A 19468-nucleotide genomic window follows, 5' to 3' on the forward strand; every position below is an offset into this window, starting at 1 on the left:
CAACTGCTTAAAAATTCAAGTCTGAAACAGCTCTAGTTAAGAGTTTCTACATCCAACTACCTGAGAGTGGAATGAATCCATCTGTCACCAAAATATCCTACTCCTGATGCTCACTTGTATTAAAAAAAAAAAAGGATAAAAATCAAAGAAACCAACCCCCCAAAAGAAAGAAAACTTTTTACTTTAAACTCATAACCTATCAATAATGGATACAAGAGCTTTTCTCTGTCACTTGCTATGTTATCAATAATATGCGACTTAAGACTCGAGTCTAGCTCTCCCCAGATCAAATTTTATGGCAACTATTTTATAAGATGTGAGCATAAGCTTCCTTACATTTCATTGTTTTCTGAGACTTGTGACCACATATACTCTAGCCTAGGGAACTTTTGGACTTTTATCAAATACTCTTCTCTATGATTCCTTGTCTAGATCAACCCCCCTCCTCCTCACGGCTTTCCTCACTAAACCTGACTAATGTTACAGTAAGTAGACCCACTCCAGGGGGGAACACAGACAACCTTCCCAGAACCGCCTGTGGGCTTTGATAAGGAATTGACTCCAAACTACATTGAGTTTGGGGGAAGGCACAATGTCTAGTTTGATAAATCTTGTCTGGACTTTCCAACCCTGCTCTTGTTTCAACTTCCCCTGCTGCAATCTGAATCTATTTTGGAATCCTAGAAGATTGCAAGAAGACAAAAGAAATTTCTTTTCTTGTTGTAAGGTTTATGACCTTCTGTTTGATGTTCGACAGTTGAGAAGGGTCATTTTCTAACAATCAGGGACTGTCTTTCAGACCCCAACACTATATTAAACATTGAAGGACACATTTTGCTTAGTTAGAAACCCAACATGAAATACAACATTTGGGGTTGGGAGTATAATAGTGTCCGGGCCTTTAAAAGCAGTTTCCAGGTTGTAACACATTATCAGTGAGCTATGTAGACAAATCAAGACATTTGGCCTTCCAAAAGTCTTGTTTAATTCAATAGCCCAAGTCTAAAAGTTTCAAAAATTCCCAAGATATCGATAATTCCACAAATATTGTTTCATACTTCAAAAACTCTTAAAGATTTATTAAAATCTGAAGTCATGAGGACTATTTTTGAGAGAATGTGTCATTAGAAAATATACATATTTTAATTTAGGACTCATTTTAAAATCAGGAAACATTAACACTGAAAATGTTCATTTCCCAACCAAGGAGAAAGAGATCCTGTTTAACGAACAGCAGGGAAAATAAGATTGACCCAATAACATTTTTTTAAACTATGGGATAAATATTAAGAATACTAATATCCTACTAATATTATATTTACTTAAAATTCTTTCCCCTCCTCAAAACAATTAAGGGGAAATATTGCAAACTCTTCTTTCTATAAAAAGGGCTATGTTTAAGTTCCTAAGTCAGTCAGTCCCTCTTTCTTTCCTCCCCTCCCTCATCTTTCACTCTGCAAAGGAACGCAGGTAGCTCTGTCATCAGAAAGCGGATTTATTGTGCCACTGAACTTAGATCTCCCTCTGGAGATATCCAATGTTGCCCTATCTCTTCCTTCCAAAGGAAAATAGATGAGCTGGCTAAACTGTTAGATCTTACTTCTGGATTTTCCACAGATTTCTGGCCATGAATTGAAACCCTAGCTGAAACAACATCAAAGACGTGAATTCCAGTTTTTTCCCAGAGTGATAGTCTATGCAAGTGTTTTATTAGTTGTCATATGCTTGGGATGAAGGAGATTTCTTTTTACATGTGAGTAAATTTTAAAAGGGACAGATATTAGGAAAATATTTCTTTTAAAAAAGGTATTTCTAATATTTGAGTCCTGTAAGGGATCCAATATAAAATTAAACTAAAGGAATATTTCTCAAAAAATTTAAACATATTATCAGGTATATTCCTGATAAAGGATTAAGGGATCTTTAATAAATGCTCTCCAGGGAGAAGAGAAAAGTTGAAGGGTTAATAAATACCCTTTTTGTGTGTTCAATTGTTTCCAGGTGATTTCTATGGGTCATACCTTGTGCTAGATAATTTGTATTTCCATGATCTTATTGAATATATACATTAACACTGTGACTAATATGTATATTTTTATTTCAGTTTTGCTGATCATGAAACTAAGCCTTTGGCAATCTACTGACTTAGCTAACGGTTCTATAGCTTGCATTCAAACCCAATATGTTTGTCTCTGTAACTCATATTCCCTATTTCCCTTGGAAATGTAGAGAAGGAATATTCTCTAAGATATATGACTTCCAATACTAACTTTACCATACTAGCAGTAGGGGTAACCTCAGTTTCCAAAGGAATGTTCTAAAGTAAGCATGAGTTAAAATATAAAATCAGATTAGGTATTAAAATATACTCAATCACAGTATCAACTTGCAGCACTTTTTAAGACAAATTACTTATATCTCCTCTAAATACACAGAGAGTAAGAATCTAGCACACAGAAGACATTAAATAAATGCTAATTGGGTCACTGCTTATTAAAATGCATTTCTTTCTTCTTAGTAGTTCATTATATTTTATATCAATAAAACTCTGTGATGTGAAAGATGGTTAGGTAGTTAAATCATTACCTCTAAAATTTATAAGCCTTTGATACTTTTTGGAAGTCAGCTTAAAACTAGCTTTAAAATATTATATCATAAAACTATTTCATAATTTGTATTACAGTATATATGTAATACATATGAAGCAAGAAAATTAGCATTTGGCTTTTAATACTTACATTATATACATATGTGGTATAATAATATATAGTATATAGTTATAGTAACCAATACTTTAAGGCAAACATAAGAAGCAATGAAATCTTTGAAATAGCTATATCATATATTCAAGTATTTGATATTTGATTTTACTTCCCTAAAACCATAATATATGATAAAGTTCAGAAAACATTCAATTAGAAAAAACTGAAATGTAGTTTCATAATTTAAGAAATTAAAGTAATTATTTTTACTATTATGGGCTTCCCTGGTAGCTCAGCTGGTAAAGAATCCACCTGCAATGCAGGAGATTCTGGTTCAATTCCTAGGTCCGGAAGATCCCCTGGAGAAAGGATAGGCTACCCACTCCAGTATTCTTGGGCTTCCCTAGTGGCTCAGCTGGTAAAGAATATGTCTGCAATGTGGGAGACCTGGGTTTGAGCCCTGGGTTGGGAGGATCCCCTGCAGGAGGGAAAGACTACCCTTTTTTTATTAGATAGCATCAATCATGTTAAATAATTCTGTCATTTGCGAGATAAAAACCATAGATGAAATTCAAAAACTACACTGTTGTGTCAAATTATTGTTACTTTAACTATATTAACTATTGTCATTAAAATAGTTACCTCAAACTGAATACTTCTACTGAAATTTACTTTAATTCAAAGAAACCCATCTGTTTTACTTCAGAATGAACAAATTATCCACTCTAATAACAGATTAGAGCTTCACCATATATTAAACAGTAGGACTTTAAAATGAATGAGGTGTACAGAACTGCACTGAAGTGCTAAAATGAAGTATCATAAAATTTCAGAAAAATAATGAGAAAATGACAAAACTTGGAAATAAGAAGTTACACTTCATAGTTTTAAAAACAGAATAAATTGGCTTCAAGATGCAGAAAAACGATCTTGGCAGGAATCTGAGTTATTGTCAAGCAATTCACTTAAATAATAAGTGAATAGGGACAGCGGAGCCTGGTGTGCTGCCATCTATGGGGCAGCACAGAGTTGGACACGACTAAAGTGACTTAGCAGCAGCAGCAGAAGAAAAAGAAAAGGAAAATCACAAGGAATCAGTGTCGGTTCACTGAAAATAAGTCATGCTACCTTCGAGGCTTTCAGGCCTGGTTGATCAGGAAAATGTGGTAGAAATCAAATGACATGATATTCTTTGTGAAAAATATTGGGATAGAAAATTAGTAAGGTTAAAAGCAAAGGAAACTAGACACAATTAAAATAAAGAAATAAATTATAAGGACATGGGGATTGTGAAGTCATATAGCTGACATGTATAGTGGTAAACTTAAAAAAAATAAATTAATAGCTAAAGTGACTATATCTTATTAACTTACAATAAACTAGAGAAGAAGAGAATCAAAATGCATGCATTCAGAAGAGCTTATGGAAATATTTGTAAAATGCCTACCAGTCCAACGACTCTAAGAAAGGGGTATGTTACCAATTGAAAAATTATCAGGATGCAGGCCAAGTATTCTGGCAGTCTCCAAACATCAGAACATTCAGACAACTTGGTTTTAGGAAGACAAAATGTTACAGAGAGAATCATGAAAATGTGTCCCGCATGGAGATTAAAAGAGGAATCAAAGTGAAAAAAAAATCAAGTATTTATTTGTCAAATGTCAGGAATTAACAATTGAGAGGAGAAAGACGCTATTAATAAATTCTTCACACATATAGCATTTGCTACTTAAACACTATTTTTTCTTTAGTGACAGATTGTCTTGCATGAAATCAATCATTATTTACCCAAAGAACAATGTAAGAGCATACTAAACACAGACCAGAGCATAGTTAGTGAGTATTTTCCAAGAGAGAATTCACTATTAACATATAAAACTTACTTAATAAGTACAGTAAAATGACTAGAGATCACTAAGTGCCAAAAGTGAAAAGGAAAAGTTAGTCAAAACTGAGTTATCAATTAAAGATAATAAAAATTCCAAAACGAGAGCTATTATGTCTTGAGAATACAAAACTCATTTGTTTCATTTTTTGAAAATTACCATCTAATAAGTTACATAGTGAAATATGTACAGCTCTAATAATAAATTTTTTCTCATTGAAAGTCAGTTCAGATAGTGTCACTACATATAAAAATAGTTCAAGAAGTCAAACAAATTCCTTGAAGAAATAAAAGCTAAAGTTTATCTATCAGTTCAGTTCAGTTCAGTCGCTCAGTCGTGTCCGACTCTGCAACCCCATGAACTGCAGCACGCCAGGCCTCCCTGTTCATCACCAACTCCCGGAGTCCACCCAAACCCATTCCCATTGAGTCAGTGATGTCATCCAACCATCTCATTCTCTGGCGTCCCCTTCTCCTCCTGCCCTCAATCTTTCCCACCATAAGGGTTTTTTCAAATGAGTCAGCTCTTTGCAATCAGGTGGCCAAAGTACTGGAGTTTCAGCTTCAACATCAGTCCTTCCAATGAACAACCAGGACTGATCTCCTTTAGGATGGACTGGTTGGACCTCCTTGCAGTCCAAGGGACTCTCAAGAGTCTTCTCCCAAACCACAGTTCAAAAGCATCAATTCTTCGGCACTCAGCTTTCTTTATAGTCCAACACTCCCACCCATACATTACTATGGAAAAACCATAGCCCTGACCAGACAGACCTTTGTTGACAAAGTAATGTCTCTGCTTTTTAATATGCTGTCTAGGTTGGTCATAACTTTCCTTCCAAGGAGTAAGCGTCTTTTAATTTCATGGCTGCAATCACCATCTACAGTGATTTTGGAGCTGAGAAAAATAAAAGTCATGCACTGTTTTCACTGTTTACCCATTTATTTGCCATGAAGTGATGGCACCAGATGCCATGATCTTAGTTTTCTGAATGTTAAGCTTTAAGCCAACTTTTCACTCTCCTCTTTCACTTTCATCAAGAGGCTCTTTAGTTCTTCTTCACTTTCAGCCATAAGGTGGTGTCTTCCGCATATCCTGATGTTATTGATATTTCTCCCGGCAATCTTGATTCCAGCTTGTGCTTCTTCCAGCCCAGCATTTCTCATGATGTACCCTGCACAGAAGTTAAATAAGCATGGTGACAATATACAGCCTTGACATACTGCTTTTCCTATTTGGAACCAGTCTGTTGTTTCATCTTCAGTTCTAACTTTTGCTTCCTGACCTGCATACAGGTTTCTCAAAAGGCAGGTCAGGTGGTCTGGTATTCCCATCTCTTTCAGAATTTTCCACACTTTATTGTGATGCAACAGTCTAAGTCTTTGGCATAGTCAATAAAGCAGAAATAGATGTTTTTCTGGAACTCTCTTGCTTTTTTGATGATCCAGTGGATGTTGGCAATTTGATTTCTGGTTCCTCTGCCTTTTCTAAAACCAGCTTGAACATCTGGAAGTTCCAGCTTCACGTATTGTTGAAGCCTGCCTTGAAGAATTTTGAGCATTACTTTACTAGCATGTGAGATGAGTGCAACTGTGCAGTAGTTTGAGCATTCTTTGGCATTGCCTTTCCTTGGGATTAGAATGAAAGCTGACCTTTTCCAGTCCTCTGACCACTGCTGAGTTTTCCAAATTTGCTAGCATACTGAGTGCAGCACTTTCACAGTATCATCTTTCAGGATTTGAAATAGCTCAACTGGAATTCCATCACCTTCACTAGCTTTGTTCATAGTGATGCTTCCTAAGGCCCACTTGACTTCACATTCCAGGATGTCTGGTTCTATGTGAGTGAACACACCCTCGTGATTATCTGGGTCATGAAGATCTTTTTTGTACAGTTCTTCTGTGTATTCTTGCCACCTCTTCTTAACATCTTCTGTTTGTACTAGGTCCATACCATTTTTGTCCTTTATTGAGCCTATCTTTGCATAAAACGTTCCCTTGGTATCTCTAATTTTCTTGAAGAGATCTCTAGTCTTTCCCATTCTATTGTTTTCCTCTGTTTCTTTGCATTGATCACTGAGGAAGGCTTTCTTATCTCTCCTTGATACTCTTTGGAACTCTGCATTCAGATGCGTATATCTTTCCTTTTCTCCTTTGCTTTTCACTTCTCTTCTTTTCACAGCTATTTGTAAGGCCTCCTCAGACAGCCATTATGCTTTTTTGCATTTCTTTTTCTTGGAGATGGTCTTGATCTCTGTCTCCTGTACAATGTCACGAACCTTTGTCCATAGTTCTTCTGACACTCTGTCTATTGGATCGAGTCCCTTAAATCTATTTCTCACTTCCACTGTATAGTTATAAGGGATTTGATTTAGGTCATACCTGAATGATCTAGTGGTTTTCCCTACTTTCTTCAATTTAAGTCTGAATTTGGCAATAAGAAGTTCATGATCTGAGCCACAGTCAGCTCCCAGTCTTGTTTTTGCTGACTGTCTAGAGCTTCTCCATTTTTGGCTGCAAAGAATATAACAATCTGATTTCAGTGTTGACCATCTGGTGATGTCCATGTGTAGAGTCTTCTCTTGTGTTGTTGGAAGAGGGTGTTTGCTATGACCAATGCATTCTCTTGGCAGAACTCTATTAGCCTTTGCCCTGCTTCATTCTGTATTCCAAGGCCAAATTTTCCTGTTACTCCAGGTGTTTTTTGACTTCCTACTTTTGCATTCAAGTCCCCTACACTGAAAAGGACATATTTTTGAGGTATTAGTTCTAGAAGGTCTGTATAGTATGAAAAGACAAAAAGATAGGAAACTGAAATATGAACTCCCCAGGTCAGTAGGTGCCCAATATGCTACTGGAGATCAGTGGAGAAATAACTCCAGAAAGAATGAAGGGATGGAGCCAAAGCAAAAACAACACCCAGTTGTGGATGGGACTGGTGATAGAAGCAAGGTTCGATGCTGTGAAGAGCATTATTGCATAAGAACCTGGAATGTTAGGTCCATGAATCAAGGCAAATTGGAAGTGGTCACACAGGAGATGGCAAGAGTGAACATTGACATTCTAGGAATCAGCGAACTAAGATGGACTGCTGCTGCTGCTGCTGCTGCTCCTAAGTCGCTTCAGTCGTGTCCAACTCTGTGCAGCCCCATAGATGGCAGCCCACCAGGCTCCTCTGTCCCTGGGATTCTCCAGGCAAGAACACTGGAGTGGGTTGCCATGTCCTTCCCCAATGCATGAAAGTGAAAAGTGAAAGTGAAGTCGCTCAGTCGTGCCTGACTCGTAGCGACCCCATGGAACACAGCCTACCAGGCTCCTCCGTCCATGGGATTTTCCAGGCAAGAGTACTGGAGCGGGGTGCCACTGCCCTCTCCAAGATGGACTAGAATGGGTGAATTTAACTCAGATGATCATTATATCTACTGCTGTGGGCAGGAATCCCTTCGAAGAAATGGAGTAGCCATCATAGTCAACAAAAGAGTCCGAAATGCAGTGAAGTGAAGTCGCTCAGTCGTGCCCGACTCTTTGGGACCCCATGGACAGTAGGCTGCACTATGCTCCTCCGTCCATGGGATTTTCTAGGCAAGAGTACTAGAGTGGGTTGCCATTTCCTTCTCCAGGGAATCTTCCCTAACCAGGGATCGAACCCAGGTATCCTGCATTGTAGACAAACGCTTTACCGTCTGAGCTACCAGGGAACTTGGATACAATCTCAAAAATGACAGAATGATCTCTGTTTGTTTCCAAGGCAAACCATTCAATATCACAATAATCCAAGTCTATGCCCCAACCAGTAACGCTGAAGAAGCTGAAGTTGAATGGTTCTATGAAGACCAACAAGACCTTCTAGAACTAACACTCAAAAAAGTTTATCTATAATTGTATCTTATTCATATAAGGACTAATTTACCTGATTATACTATACGGTTTGCTGTGCATATTCAGATTGCTATACAGTTTATTGAAAAGTAAAGGTAGTGAAAGCAAAAAAGTAGTAAAAGTGTTAGGCACTCAGTCATGTTCAACTCTTGCCAGCCCATGGACCCAAGGAGCCTGTTAGGCTACTCTGGCCATGGAATTCTCCAGGCAGCAATCCTGGAGTGGGTAGCCATTCCCTTCTCCAGGGGAACTTCCCTGACCAAGAACTGAACCTGGGTCTCCTGTATTGCAAGCAGATTCTTTACCATCTGAGCCACCAGGAAGCCCAGTACAGGTACGTATGTGTCAAGAGGCATCAGAGTGGTAGTAAGGAAACTAGCATTTGACTTGCAAGCACTTGTGTTACACACATAATATATTCCAACTTATATAATCAATGGTTGTCAGAATAATAAGCTCATATGATCCAATGCGGGGAAAATCAAAACCATATATTATAAAGTGGGTGAAAATTCCACATTTAAGAAGAATAGAATGTCAAGATACTCTGAAATAAGCTGATCTCTAATACCAATGTCTGATTACTTTCATTCAAGATCAATATAGGAAACATGGTAAAGAATTTACTAGAGTGTAATTTTAAAGTACATGTACTGTGAAAGCTCTGCTAGATGACATCTAAAATACTTTTGGTCAAACTAAACAGAGTAATTTAGATACTTCAAGACTCTAAACTGAAGAAATGTCTTTAAAATTGCACCACTTTTTTTGTTTTCTATTTAAACTAATGAGAGAATTTATTTATAGGACATATACCATTTTAATCCACTTGGTGTGACTGTATCACTTTATAAACTCCACTTAACTTGGTTACATAGTGTCAATGCCAATCCCTGTGTCTCCAATAAGCTTCCTGAGGGCAAGAAATTTCATCCATTTGATTCACTGCTAGATCCCAGGGCTTACAACAATGTCTAGCACATGTGTGTGTGTGTGTATTTGCTAAGTTGTTTCAGTCGTGTCTGAGTCTGTGCGACTCTATGGGCTGTAGCCCATCAGGTTCCTCTGTCCATGGGATTCTCCAGGCAAGAATACTGGAGTGGGTTGTCATGCCCTCCTCCAGAGGATCTTCCTGACACAGGGGTCGAACATTGACAGGTGGATTCTTTACCACTAGCACCACCTATGAAGCCCAATGTGTAGTATAACTCTATTCTATACATTTTAAAGTAAAATAAATAGAAGAGAGCGAAGAATTTCTTAAGGAAAATTTTAAGAACTCTAAGAATACATCTATTGAGAAAAAGAAAATCAATGTAAAACTAAAATTTCCATGTGAAAAAAATGACAGTCAACAGAATAACAGCATAAAGTCAGTAAAAACTGTACCATGCATTAGAAGAATTCATTGTTAAGAAATACTAAAAAGCATGAAAACATCATGATAATAAATGTAAATAAAAAATATACAACACATTTTTAGGCTAAATTTGAAAAAGAAAAATGCATATTCAAATGTTTCCTTAAGGGGTTAGGATAAATCGTTCTGGTATAACAAATAGTTTCCTGTAAAACCAGTTTAAAGTAAAATGAGCACTCCTGCACACTTCTAACTAGATTCTTAATTTCAATATCCCCCAGACCAGTCCTGAATGGTATTGGTAAACAGAATTTGTTTTGAATACAAAGTAAAGCTACCTGTTTTTCACTCATAGAATGAAATATTATGCAACCTTTAAAAGTGATCTATTCACTGAGAAATGTCTAGTTTATGCCATGTTATCAAAAACAAAAGATGGAAATCAGGTATATTTGTATACATTTATCTGAATGCTTTTTGAATCTTGTAATGGATTGAAAAATTTGCATCTTTTCAAAACTAACAAACTCATTTCAGTGAGGATCTCCTATATCATACAGGCTTCTGACTTCAGACAGACACATGAATCTCATACCTGTTGAATTACACATTTCCTATGTCTATCCTGACACCACCCTACTACCTTTAACTAAAAAAAAATTGATTCAGGACCATTGGTCACAATGAAAACTGTTTTATTACTTAAGTAACGTTCTTGTTTGAAACACCAAGAAGCAAATGATGTTTAATGTTGAGCAATCTAGGCCTACTCACAATCCAAAAAATTTACTTCCAATTCCATCTTCCAGTTCAGGATTCAACCAAAGCCTCAGTAAAACTCTAATATCTAAAATCCACGAACCTTGGAAAATATCAATAGCTGATAAATGTACAATTTTAGATTATCATATAGGTGACATCTTCATTTTAAAATATTTTGAAAATAAGCAGCCAAAATAAAATGGACAAATTGCTTTCTTAATGATAAAAGAGTAACAGTATTAGGCAAGCTAAATAGAATATATGGAGCCAATTTTAATGATCACTCATTCATCTATTTTTTTTTTATGAGCTAACATATTTACTTATTTTCAAAAGCCTTAAAGAATACAGTAGAAAATTCATGTGGTGTTCTGTAGAGAAAATGCTGATTAATACCTTTGACTACCTGGCAAAAAATACCTACTTTCTTACATAATATGTAGATAAAAAGAAAGATAAAAGCATTGCAATTACAGAACAAAAATTTTAAAGCTTGAAGTTGGCCATTTTTTTTTGTGGAAGTTATCTTTTTAAATATGGGGGAAAATGAGTCAGTGTATTAGCATCATAAGATTGCTGCTCTTATTTAAAACTGTTCATTGTCTTGCCCTACGGTTGTTTATTCTTCCCTTAATTCACTGTGCTCTACTATCCTTCTGCCAAAAACATTTTAAACTAAACTAAATAGCATGTGCAACAAATTTCCTCTGTTATGTTAAGTTGGCCTTAATAAAAATTATTAAAGACTACAACTGAAGAATTACAGGGCAGGATAGAAGACTTAGGGAAAAAATTCTCATTTTCCCCAACAAAATATCCCTAACATTTTAAACGGCATTTACTTGATCTATATTGGCACATGTGTGGAGAGCAGGGTGTATGTGTCTACACATATATCATGCCTACAAGCTGGCTGGCTAAAATGGCATCATCTATTTATATAAATTTCACATATCTTTCCACCCATGGTCTGACCTAGATAGGAGGTTAGGTAAATATAAGCAAAACTCAAGTAGCATTTTTTTTCATCTTATAAAAATTCATGAACATCATTACCACATGCTTTCATTCATTAAAAAAAAAATGACTAAATACCATCTGTGCACGATAGTCTAATTAGGGATTAGAATCACAGACGCTTTGCTGGCTCACATGTTCAAGCACATGCCCCCTTGACCATTTCAGAAAAGAAAATAAAAAAGAACAATAAAAACATAGTCAGAGGCATCCCTTTGGATTCAGCTTGGGTACTACAGTTAACTAACCCCACAGAATTTAGCTGTCTAGCACTCCCTTTGGAAATTGACTCTTTTTTTTTCCCCTTGATGTGCATGCCTGCCCCAGCACAAGCCTTAGGATAAACTTGGCATCACATGAATCAGGTTTTAATAAGTTCAAACAACATTTTACAGAAGACTGGTATTTACAGTCTGCAACATATAGCAGGGGCAAATTTTTCTAGACTTGGTACCCACAACAGAAAATTTAAGTGATAATACTAAATTGTTCTGAAAGAAAATTAACAAATAGTTATTACTCAGGAGTGATATTATATATATATATATATATATATATATATATATGACCCTGTACAATATGAATAATAAAACTTATAATACTTATTAAAACCTCATGATAATTTTAGGGTCCATGTATTATAGAAGCTGAATTGACAAAATGAGTTCATAAAGTCAAGATGTCATATTTATTTTCAGTTAGGACTACACTTCTTCCTTATCCTAACTTCTAGTAAAATGACTGCACTAGAAGCATTTTAAACTATAAAGATCATGTAGTCTAATTTGATGTAAATCCTGCTATTCCTAACAGCGAGGATCAGAAGACTGAATCCTATATAGCCATTTAAGATGTCAACAATTAAATACCTTCTGCAAAAAAAAAAAAAAAGAGCAGTGCAATTTTATTGTCTTTCACAACCAGAAAAAAAATGTGTACTTTGTAGATTAAGAGTTTTCACTTTAGAAAATGTGGGTGGGGATATCATCACATATAGCAAATGATACCTTGTATCCTCTCCATCTAGCATAAAGTAAAAGAAAATAAACACTGAAAAAACAATAATTGAAAGAAAGGAGTGAATCAGTTAAGCCACGTATATTGTTACAACATAAATTTTTTAACACAGAAAATAAAGCGCAATATCAACAAAAAGGCAAATTAAATGGCACCATCACAAGGCCACTACTCTTTCAACCATCACAGTAAGACTCAAATTTGTATCTATTTTCTATTTCTAGTCCCATCCCAAAGATCCATAACAGAAGTGACCAGTCTGCTAAAGAGTAGCTATTTATGTCTTGGTTTCATAAGGCAGATCCATGTTCAGCTGGAAAAAAAAAAAAAATCTATGCATGTTCAGCCCAAACCAGCTACATAACTAGGTCTCTTCAAGTAAAAATTAGGTCTACACAGATTCTTCACATCCAGATCCAAAGAGGAAAAAAAAAAAAGCCCCATTTAAATACAACTTATAAAGTCTGGAATTATAAGCTATTCTTTCAGTGGTCAGACTTGGCTGGTTATTGACTAGTGTATTCTCCTTGGATTCTAGAGGCCATTTCTGATGAATATTGGCTGCTGCAACAATTTCATATTGTCAACAGATGCTGGTGTGCTGCTTATTCAGCTATGGAGTGGTTGCCAGAGGAGGCTCATTGCTTCAGGCTGAAGCAAATTAATCCCAGCGGAGATGAGTTTTATTTGTTTCTCTAATAGTGGGAAGAAATATTGATGAGAGAATTCTGAGCTGTGCTAAGGACAAGAGGCTGCTGGAGATTTCACCAATTCATTTCAGCATCTCCAACTTGGAGGGCATGTGTGGTAGGAAGCCCCCTCTCAGGCTGTGTTACCCAGAGGGCATCGAGCTCATAGACCCCTCTTTCCACAACAAACATACAGCTCTTTGTTCTCCCTCTATTTACAGTGGAAAGTATTAGCCTTGTGTATGAATGTATTTATATCTGGCCATAAAATTTTTTGAAGGAATAATTAAAATGCCACTAAAAATTGTAAACAGCAAGAACTAAAAGCATTTTTCTTTCATGGTTGAATTTTGTATATTATTTTCAGACACTTGACATCCTGCATAAGTTCTTTGCTTTCTTGAATTTAACCATGATGAGCTAATTTTCTAACTGAAGACTGCTACTGCTGCTAAGTCACTTCAGTCATGTCCGACTCTGTGCGACCCCATAGACGGCAGCCCACCAGGCCCCGCTGTCCCTGGGATTCTCCAGGCAAGAACACTGGAGTGGGTTAACTGAAGACACTGTTTTTCGTATTTTTCTCTTACTTCCTGTTGAGAATTCTTCATCCTCAGGAATAAAAACTCGCAGATTTTACTAACAACTGCATCAGAGTCATGCTCTAGAACAGCAAAAGCTCACAGTAAGGGGACAGGCAAAGATGGAAAGAGAAATACTTTCCAGTCTTTTAAATAGAAATTCCTTTTAAATTAGCTTACTGGGCATCCAATAAGGGTATAGTTATTCAATTTTTTAATAAGAGTTACAAATTTAATATACTTTTAATGGGCATGGTATTAATAGATCAAATGGAAATAAGCACACAAACAGAGGTTATGGATTTTAACTATTTAATTATTGTTAGATGAATAGTAAATAAGTAACACATGACAATTCAGGGGTAAATGTAATGGTGTTAGGTTTGATGTTTAAGTGCATTTCAGCTTTGTTTTTCCATCTCTTTAAAAACTAATGGTAAGTGAAGAAGTGAATTTTAGACATTTCTTCTCTTTGATCTTAAGAGTTACCATCCTCCAAATAGTATAGTTTTAATTTAGGGAAAGTTTTTAAATTTACAAGTGTTATAGAAATGACTACATTTGGAAAAAGTGTGTGCTATAATAATGGCCAATGGAATCTAGCATGAGCTTTACATTTTACGCTCAATTTCCTGATTTATAAAGGTAAAAAGCGTGCAGAAATTGATATGTGAAAAAGACCCCTGCAGAACTAAAATTGCAAATAACTTTTGACTAAAACAATGAAAGCTGAATCACATATTCCTCTGCTATACCAGCAAAGCCCATGTAAACATCCTACATGTTCAAAACACCATTGTGTCCTGCCTCTCCTTCTGCTTCTGCTCTCATCTTCAAGAGTTCACCCTTTCTTACTTCAAAATACAAGCTGTTTCGAGTTGACATTTTGAGCATAAGGCCATCATGGTGAAATATCTTCCAAATGTTTTGTCTTCCCCATATCTTTCTCTCACCTCAGGGAATGTGCATTCTATCTTCTTTCCGTGTTTCCCAGCATCTACTCCTCAACTGTCTATGAATGTCCTCAGGTTATCCCTCCATTTTTTCTTCCCCTCCCTCGGTATACCTTATCTATCACTTTACCTTTCCATTCATTCATATATTTTTGTCATAAGCATGACGAAAGTATCTCTCAGTCTCTCTCCTCTATGAGGTAACCCCTCTGTTTTCCTCTCTCCTTTTCCTTTTCTCTCTCCTGTTCTTCTCTACACTAAAAACACTGAAATAAGCAATTGTGCTTGGTTCCAATAATTTTTTCCTTGGATATTTGTGCTCAAGTTTTAAATGTTTTACTTTCTGTTGCTTAAAAAAAAAATACCAAAGTGGCATGAGGGGATTTAGTATATGCAGAAAATTTAATAATATTTTGCTAAGACTTCTAGGCATTCTCTTATAGCAAAAATCACTGACATGAAAACAACTGTTTACCTTCAAGCATAATATATTTTCATGATTATAATTTTCTGTCCCACTGCATTGATTATTCATTACTATACAGTAAATTTAAAGACACTATATGTGTTCTTGGGTTCACTCAAGAGTCCAGCCACCATTTAAAACTTTATCTTTCTGATCTAATAGCTGAAGTTTCTTAGATGGATAGTTTTTAGATCTGGGAAAGACTTCAGAGTATAACCTTTTTATTTTATGATTGAAGTACTTGAAACCCCAAAAGTAAACTATTTGACCCAACATTTTACAGCAAACCTAGAATGGTGAGATTACCCTACATGTTTAAAGTCATAGAACCTAACTACCCTGAGTGGTTGAATACTGCAGGAGGAAGCAGTGAGAAGAATGAAGATAAAAAAGAAGATGAGAGTTAGATTAAAAAACCATCCCTTTATACAACTGGCACATGGTAACTACTCATTACATAATTGATTAATGAATAGTTAGATGCCAAGTGAAGGAACACAAGTTGTATTATACATCTGATGGGGAATCACTGAAGGATTCTGCTATAGGAAGTGGTGATAACAGGCCTGTACTTTAGAAATCAGTTATTAAAAGCAAAGTTGTAGAAGGTGAATTCCTGTAAGATGGAAGTAAAAGCAAGAAAGCCAGTTGAGAAAATGTAATAATTCAGATAAGAAATTATAAAGTCCTGGATTAAAATATCACCAGGAGGAAAAAATGGAAGATTATATTCATGTGTTTGAATGTGTCTTTCTTCTGTAGGTTCCCCTCATGGAATGAAAACTACTTCTTTGTATGAAGTCTGCATCCACCACTTTCAACACTCTAACCTGATCTATGAGATGTTGTGTGAGTTAATCTTCATAAAAATCAAATAATGTTATGAAAATTTACAAGCATTCTCAAAAATGCTTCTCATAAAACAAAGTTCTGCAAATCCCATTTGCCAAGGTGAGGATTTTCTATCTATGCAAACCAAAGTAATGAAATAATGATATTGATAAAGTAATAATAATAACAACAATAGCACTTGACACATTAGGAATATACATATGCCAGGCAATATTCTAAGTATTTTACTCATTTGATCTCTGTAGCAATTTTATAATATAGGGATTATGACTACTCCGTGTTATAGATTAATAAACTGAGAAATAGAGGTTTACTCACATGTTCAGTATTAAACATCTACAAAGAGATGGAGACTGAATTTGAAATTTGTCAGTATAAGTATAGGTCCTACACTGACTCTATATTTTTCATAAAATAATGATCATATAACCCTGCCCATTTTGAAGATTAACAAAACAAAGTAAAATGACTTGTTCAAGGCCATACTACTGACAGCAAAAGTATATATGTGTATATGTGTTTTCACACTTTAAGTAACTAAAAATTCATGTAATGAATACTATTACTAGGATATAAACAAGTTCATATATTTGATACACATGATTTTTCTCTCGGTTTTGCTTTAAAAAACACCTTCAAATAGTTATGTATGCGTGCATGCTAAGTCGGTTCACTCGCTTCAGATTCTTTTTGACACTACGGACTGTAGCCCACCAGGATCCTCTGGCCATGGGATTTTTCAGGCAAGACTACTGGAGTGGATTGCCATGCTCTCCTTCAAGGGACCTTGCTGACCCAGGGATCAAACCCATGTTTCCCGTGTCTCCTGCGCTGGCAGGCAGGTTCTTCACCACTAGCACCACTTAGGAAGTCCAAATAGTTACATCACATATTTAATCAGTAATGTTTTTCTGGGCTTCTCCTCTGGCTCAGATGGTACAGGATCTTCCTGCAATGCAAGAGACCCAGGATCGATCCACCACTTGGGAAGTCCAAATAGTTACATCACATATTTAATCAGTAATGTTTTTCTGGGCTTCTCTTCTGGCTCAGATGGTACAGGATCTTCCTGCAATGCAGGAGACCCAGGATCGATCCCTGAGGCAAGAAGATCCCCTAGAGAAGGAAATGGCTACCCACTCCAGTATTCTTGCCTAGAGTATCCCATGGACAGAGTACCCTGGTGCGCTACAGTCCATAGGATCACAAAGAGTCGGACAAGACTGAGCGACTAACACTTTCACTTTCAATGTTTTTTCCACATTGAGAAGTTAACCTTGATAATCAGAATTGTAGAAATTTAGAAATATATATCTTTTAGAGAGGAAAGAAATAAATAATTAAAGATAAGTTGAAGATAAAAACAATAGACAATAAGGCTCTTTAACCCATGTTCATATGTTGCTGACAAATCCAATCCACTTCATTCATAAAAATTCTTGCCTTTACACATATAAATCGTGTAACCAGAGTAAAGAAAACCATTGCAGTTCAAAAAAAAGGCATTCACTGAATAAAATTATTATTTCTTTATATACCCCCCATACATATCAATCTCAAAAAGACAATCTGGAATATTAAAAAAAAAATACACAAAATAAAACATACCATATGATTCTATTTATGTAAAGGTAAAAACTATTAAAACTGATTTAATATATGGTGTTAGGAGTCAAGATAGTAGCACTGTACAGGAGAAAGGCAAGGCAAAGTTTGAGAGGACCTCTAAACAGCTCCTATTTATTGATCTGCACAGGGGTTATAGAGATATACTTAATTTTTTGTAATTTATCTAGCTGTATACTAATGATTTATGGAAGCTTCTATATGGAAAATTCAGTTAAAGTTATATTTTATAAAACATTCATTATTAATTAATTAGTAAGCATTTTTATTATTGTAATAGAACAATATGCAATTCCTAGTACTGAAGAAGAAATTACTATGCTGCAATAAAATTAATTAAAATCAGAGCTCATGCAGTAAGGGAAAGGAGAGAGACATGATGAAATTACAGCAGGTTAACTTAAGAATATCTTGAATTTTGGAGTCAAACAAACCTCAGCTCAAAAATTTGCCCCATCACTTCTTAGTTTGGGACTTATCTGTTAAAATGGGCTTTTGAAAGACTCAATGAAATCCATTACTGGACTTCAATCAACACTAATTCTCTGGTCCTTATACTGTCGTATAAAGTTGTGTGCAAACACATCAAAAAGTAATTAACTTTAGCTTTAAGGCTAGAAGGCTGGAGAACAGTTGTAAAACTTAATACTTCCCAGAAATGACAACCGAACAAACACTTGAAGCGGGAGCTGAACTTGACCAAGATGATTTCAAGAAAGGCAAAAATCAGAAAAATATAAGTACTCAAAGATATTAAGCTATTCAAGTCCAGTGATACTTAGTAGTTCTTTGTGAGTAAGTGTGGAAGAGAGAACTAGAGAGTGACAGAAGAAGAAGCTAGACAGGTATGTTTAAACCAAGTAGTGATGGGACTTGCATGCTAACACAGGAGTGTTCTGCTTGGTTTACGTTTATCCTATAATTACGAGGTAAATATAAATATTAGGCTTACACGGTTCCTTGAGATCTGAATAAGACCAGTACAAACCTCCTTTCCAAATGCTTGGTGGTTCAAATACCTCCTCAAGCTTTATGCCGAATCACTGAAAACTGCTTCTGTAACTGGGATTGCTGTTTCACACTACATTACCAAATGTGAAATCGAAACTCTTCCCAGGTTTGCACATAATCCCACAACCAAAAAATCCTCTCCAGAAAGTATTTATGACTTTAGTCCTCTTGCCAAAAGTGAGAAGATCATGAGGAGATAGAGTTGCACATATGCATACAACTTCAAGTTTAAGGTTAGACACTGTATTTCTTAAAATGTTGTCTCACAACAAGGGAACTTGTGGCCAGAGGAATTCTTTCCTGTTTATCCTTTTTAGAATGCAGTTTTGATCAGTTAAATGCTTTGTTTTTAACAAAACAGAATATCAAAGAACTACTTCTCTAGATAATATATATTTGATTAATCATAATGTCCCTTTCTCTGAGATTAACTTTTTTTTTAAATTAATGCTAACAATGTATTACCGGTAAGTCACTGATTTACAAAATTGAAATGCTTATAGGTGTGTCGAGTTTTAAAATCTAGTCTGATCATGGCTGCAAAATGTAAACTATTATATGTACTATAACATAGCAGCAATTGCCAGCCTTTTGTGGTGACAGGTTAGAAGTATCTAATGATAATATTCATAAAACGAGTCTTATTTCCACTATTCCTTTTCTTGCCCCAA

The 19468-nt window shown here is 35.7% G+C and overlaps 1 protein-coding gene across 10 annotated transcripts in view; it reads right to left on the bottom strand.

The window, feature by feature from the left end:
- Positions 1–19468, bottom strand: part of ROBO1 (roundabout guidance receptor 1) — a 1295994-nt gene that overhangs the window by 285368 nt on the left and 991158 nt on the right. The window lies entirely within an intron of this gene.

The sequence above is a fragment of the Bos taurus genome, chromosome 1 (assembly GCF_002263795.3).
Source record: "Bos taurus isolate L1 Dominette 01449 registration number 42190680 breed Hereford chromosome 1, ARS-UCD2.0, whole genome shotgun sequence".
In the NCBI taxonomy this organism is placed as follows: Eukaryota; Metazoa; Chordata; class Mammalia; order Artiodactyla; family Bovidae; genus Bos; species Bos taurus.